At 47.0% G+C, this 6,000-nt stretch overlaps 1 protein-coding gene across 1 annotated transcript in view; it reads right to left on the reverse strand.

Moving 5' to 3' along the window:
* The window catches only part of KCNG2 (potassium voltage-gated channel modifier subfamily G member 2), a 260,102-nt gene extending 254,544 nt beyond the window's left edge, over positions 1 to 5,558 (reverse strand). The window contains exon 1 of the mRNA XM_077492320.1: positions 5,417 to 5,558. The gene's annotated coding sequence lies outside the window, so the exon portion shown is untranslated. The remainder of the gene's footprint in view (positions 1 to 5,416) is intronic.
* Positions 5,559 to 6,000: the final 442 nt, after the last annotated feature.

Raw genomic sequence — 6,000 nt, forward strand, 5'->3', positions numbered from 1 at the left:
TCTGTTGGTCCATTCTAATGACTCAGTAATGACTTGCCTAATGAACAAGGAAAAATCTAGTGCTGCAAGTATTAGGAGAGTAGAAATAAAGCTACGTCACTGTCAGCGGGAGGAGAAAAAATAGCCGATTACCAGCTGTGTGGACATCACATGATCAGCTGTCATTGGCTGACAGCTGATCACGTGGTAAGGGGTCGGGATCGACCTCTTACTCCGATCTGTGATCCAGCGAGTCTCACAGACTCGCTGATCACAGAACGCGCCGCTCGTGCACGGGACAACGTCAATAGACGTCGTCTTCGCAATGCAGGTCCACGCTGTAACTGTCATTTGGCTATAGCGCGGATCTCTAATGGTTAAGGCCCCATTCACACTTAGCAGCTCTGAAAGCGTGGGAAGAATCACATTTTTTTGCCCATGTTTTCAGAAATGCAGCAAAACGTGTGATGTGCTTGTGGTGCCATTATTTTCTTTACCCCAAACGTGGTACACAATTGTGGCAAATGTGCACTCAGAAAATACGTGGTGCTCCACACCGAAAAAGGTGCGGGAGCATCTTTGTTGCATTTGTTGCACACAAGTAAAAAAATGGTCTTCGGCTGGATTTCAGCTTTAGAACACATCGAGCTGGAAGTGACACCTGTGGAGGATGTTTGCTACATAGCAGTTTCTCTATAGGGTGTATAGGGGGTTATTTACAAAAGCTAAATACGTAAGGTAAATCCATTTTGCACTGCAAGTGCACTTGGAAATGCAGTCGCTCTAAATCTAATGGGTAGATCTGAAATGAGGGGAAGGTCTGCTGATTTTATCATCCAACCATGCAAACAAGCTAAAATACAGTTTTTGTTATTTTCCTTGCATGTCCCCCTTGGATCTACAGTTGAGTTTACTTCCAAGTGAAACATAGATTTGCCTTTAGTAAATAACCCCCCCTGGTTTCCCCTTGAGTCACCTAGTCAATAAACTCAGCAATGCACTAACCTACAGAACAAATCACAATTCACTTTACTAGCTTAAATCACAATGTAGAATCTGATACGTTGCTATAGAATTTGCACTTTGTACAGAAGCAGAGTCTTTTATTGATTAATAGACATCATGCTAGGATGCTCAGATGACTACGCTGTACCTGCACTTCATCACATGTGAACAGCCAAAAAATATCAGCTTATTACTAAATTATGAAATGAGAAAACACGTCATCATCTACTCATCGTTCTGAATAAAATGCAGGTAAAAAAAAAAAAAAAACAGGGCAACAATGGAGATACAGCTACAAGCAGTCCTGCAGGTATTCAACTACAGGTAGGACCACAGAAGTACAGCTATAGCCACAGTGATACAGCTACAGGTGGAGCCACAGAGATACAGCTACAGGTGGAGCCACAGAGATACAGCTACAGGTGGAGCCACAGAGATACAGCTACAGGCGGAGCCACAGTTATACAGCTACAGGCGGAGCCACAGAGATACAGCTACAGGCGGAGCCATAGAGATACCGCTACAGGTGGAGCCACAGAGCTACAGCTACAGGCGGAGCCACAGAGATACAACTACAGGTGGAGCCACAGAAATTCAGCTGCAGGGGGAGCCACAGAGACACAGCTACAGGCGGAGCTACAGAGAAACAACTATAGGCAGTGCCAAAGAGATCCAGCTACAGGTCGAGCCACAGAGATACATCTACAGGCGGAGCCACAGAGATACAACTACAGGTGGAGCCACAAAGATACAGCTACAGAGGGAGCCACAGAGATACTGCAACAGGCAGAGCCACAGAGATACAGCTACAAGTGAAGCCACAGAGATCCAGCTACAGGGGAAGCCACAGAGATACAACTACAGGCACAGCCACAGAGATACAGCTACAGGCAGAGCCACATAGATACAGCTAAAGGCAGAGCCACAGAGATACAGCTACAGGCGGAGCCACATAGATACAGCTACAGGTGGAGCCACAGAGATACAGCTGCAGGTGGAGCCACAGAGATACAGCTACAGGGGGAGCCACAGAGATACAGCTATAGGTGGAACCACAGAGATACAGCTATAGGCAGAGCCACAGAGATCAAGCTACGGGGGGGGGGGGGGCACAGAGATACAGCTACAGGCAGAGACACACAGAGACAGCTAGAGGTGGAGTCACAGAGAACAGTTTTAGGTGGAGCCAGAGAAATACAGCTACAGGTGGAGCCACTGAGATACATCTATAGGTAGAGCCACAGAGATACAGCTACAGGTGGAGCCACAGAGATACAGCTAGAAGTGGGGCCACGGAGATACAGCTACAGGCAGGGCCCTAGAGATACAGCCATAGGTGAGGTCCCAGAGATACAGATACATTTGAGGCAATGAGGATATAACTTCAAGTAGGGTCACAGAGATACAGCTACAAGCAGGTTTGCAGAGATATACAATTGGGTCTCCAGCCTACAGGTTCTTTGTATGTCAGAAGAGCTGGGCCTGCATTATAGCCAATCACTGGCCACAGTCAGTACAAAATATCATTCAAAGACAGTGACAAATGCTGTACACTCAAGGATCATGAGAATGTAATCACTGATTTTTTTTATAATGAATGTATTACTTTTAATGCCCTATCTACACTTTCTTCATGTCCTTCTTTTTTACCAGGTGAGAGGTCCCTGTGTTGTTGCTGTTTCTCTTAGCAGCAGTTTTATTGCCAATGTTTAAGATCCAGTTGTGAGTTGCGTTTGGTTCCACACTTCTATTATCATGAATATGGCACGGGGCACCCAATGTTTTGTCTGTTTTCATGACAATAAAATTAATAAATAATAATTCCAGAGTTCCTCATCACACCTCTATTATAAAAGGTATTGTCAATTTACAGTGAGAACTTTCTGCTACAAAATACACACTGTTAATAACATTGTATTAGGTTACAAAATAATACATCACACAATGCTTCTATTACAGACTGTCAGAGCTTGTTCACACCAGTATTTGGGCAGTGCAAGAACAAGGTAATTTGCCTTACGTCCTATGGCTTCAGTTCATTAGGATGCACAGCTAATTACCTGCACTTCATCAAACACAGGGAGTAAAAAAAGAGCTGATCACTTCAATATGATATGAGAAAACGCAGAAAAAGAAGGCATGTCTCTTTTTGTGCTGTGCTTTCCGACACAAGGTAACGTGCTGCAATTTACTGGAGTGCACAGTAATAACAAAGTAAACAAAACGAAAAAAAAAACCAAAGTATACCAGCACATGTGCGTTAGCCTGTACTATCAGCTCTTCATGAAGAGTCCACTGATAAGAGCATGGATGAGGGAGGATGGTGTACTCTACATCAGGGCAATGCTCTGGCTGCTGCTGACACAAATGGACAAATCATAGGAGTCAGATAAGCAGACATCAGCCCTGGTGATTATATTCCCATTCCAGCTGAACTGTACCTAGCCATACACAGTGTGTAGTCCTACCTGCTCCCTGCTAGTCTCCTGCTGGGATGAGGGGGGTGCTCTACCTGGGCTTGTCCTGTCCTGTACCAATCACTCCACAGACTAGAGCTCTCCCCGGCCACTCTGCAACTTTACCCAACCAGACCCAACTTCAATCCAGCCAGATCACACCTCTACCATGCCAACTGGCACCCCTACCTAGACAGAATGTACTTCTACCCAGCCAAATGGCATCCCTACCTAGCCAGACCACATCTCTACTAGCCAGAACATACTTCTACCCAGCCAGACCAAGCTTCAACCCAGCCAGACAGCACCCCTACCTAGCCAAACCACATCTCTACCAACCAGACCATACTTCTACTCAGCCAGATCGCATTTCTACCCAGCCAAACAGCAACCCTATCTAGCCAAACCGCATCTCTACTAGCCAGACCATACTTCTACCAAGCCAGATCGCACCTCTGAAGTGCCAAACTGCTCTCTTACCTAGACAGACCGCATCTCTACCCAGCCAAAGGGTACCCCTACCTAGACACGTTTCTACCAGCCAGAACATACTTCTACTTAGGCGGACCACCCTTCTACCAAGGCAGACCGCACATTTACCCAGCCAGACCACAACTCTACCCAGCTAAACTGCAATTGTACCCAATCAGACTGAACTTTAACCTTGTCAGACCGTACCTCTACACAGCCAAATATTATCGCAGCTCTATCCATCCAACTCTTACCTCTACTCAGCTAGACCACACCTCTTACCATCCAAATCTTACCTCTACTCAAGTAGACCTCACTTCTACCCAGCTAAATCACACTTCTACACAGCCAGACCACACTTCTACCTAGTCAGACTACACCTCTATCCAGGTAGACCGCACTTCTACCTAGTCAGACTACACCTCTATCCAGGTAGACCACACTTCTACACAGCCAGACCGCACTTCTACCTAGTTAGACTACACCTCTACCCAGCCAAATCTTACCTCTACCCAGGTAGACCTCACTTCTACACAGCCAGACCGCACATCTACCTAGTCAGACTACACCTCTATCCAGCCAAATCTTATCTCTACCCAGGTAGACCTCACTTCTACACAGCCAGACCGCACATTTACCTAGTCAGACTACACCTCTATCCAGCCAAATGTTACCTCTACCCAGGTAGACCTCACTTCTACACAGCCAGACCACACTTCTACCTAGTCAAACTACACCTCTATCCAGCCAAATTTTACCTCTACCCAGGTAAACCTCAATTCTACCCAGCCAGACCGCACTTCTACCTAGTCAGACTACACCTCTATCCAGCCCAATCTTACCTCTAACCAGGTAGACCTCACTTCTACACAGCCAGACCGCACTTCTACCTAGTCAAACTACACCTCTATCCAGCCAAATTTTACCTCTACCCAGGTAAACCTCAATTCTACCCAGCCAGACCGCACTTTTACCTAGTCAGACTACACCTCTATCCAGCCCAATCTTACCTCTAACCAGGTAGACCTCACTTCTACCCAGCCAGACCGCACTTTTACCTACTCTGACTACACCTCTACCCAGCCACACCCTCCTCCACCCCAATTGTCATTGGTGGAAAATGAACACTTTGCAGTCTTCTAACCCATAGGGATGTTCCCACTGTTGCTTTGCAGTAACGTTGTGGTGTCCTTCATTTTCAATGATAACCCAACACACCAAGAGACCACATGTGCATTACCATGCGCTTTGTTGTGAACAAATAGTACATGTGCGATTTCTCGGACGTTCTGGTGGGTTGGACACCCAATAAGTTCTGTCTTAACGCAACCCATGACAACGTGTGCAAAAACACCAGAGTGCCAAAGTGCGAATGGGCCCCCAATACAGCGCTTAGCTCCATTTCTGGTCAATGTACATGAATACACAGAACACACTGATTAGCACACATGACGTCTATTAGGTTCCCCTCTCTGGTAATAAAGTGAAGGTAGACAGGTACTTACTATGGGACAGTCCGGTGACGAGCTCTCTCCTCTTCTTCTCTTCTGTGCTCCTCTCTGTCCCGCACACTCCTCCATCAGTCAGGAACGGAGAGGAATCCCGGCGCTCTACACCCCGCTCTGTGCCGTACACTCTGTGTGTGTGTGTGTGTGTGTGTGTGCCTCAGAAACAAACACAGCCACCCGCCCGCCCTCAGCACCGCCCCTGACAAGACATGTGTGTGGAGGGGACACCGTGCTGTGAGGGGACACCGGGCTGTGCGGGGACACAGGCTGTGCGGGACACTGTGCTGTGGGGGGACACCGGGCTGTGAGGGGACACTTGTCTCACACCTTCCTAGGTGATGGCACCAACTTCTCCACACATCACTCCTCCATATCTGTCTATAACCAGAGCAATTCTGCTCGGAGCAAGCTCCACTCCACAACTTTGCATCTGCAAGGCTGAGAGCCAGGCGACTGACATTTTAGTCAGCAATGGCAGACCCCCCTTTAGTGGCTGTTGCTGGATTAATGCTTTTAACCCTTTCCTGACGGAGTTTTTTAAATTTTTTTATTTTAGCACACATGGTAAAGTGGTAGTAAAA

The sequence above is a fragment of the Lithobates pipiens genome, unplaced genomic scaffold (genome assembly GCF_037356315.1).
Source record: "Lithobates pipiens isolate NorthernLeopardFrog02 unplaced genomic scaffold, aLitPip1_a1.2 Scaffold_19, whole genome shotgun sequence".
Taxonomy (NCBI): domain Eukaryota; kingdom Metazoa; phylum Chordata; class Amphibia; order Anura; family Ranidae; genus Lithobates; species Lithobates pipiens.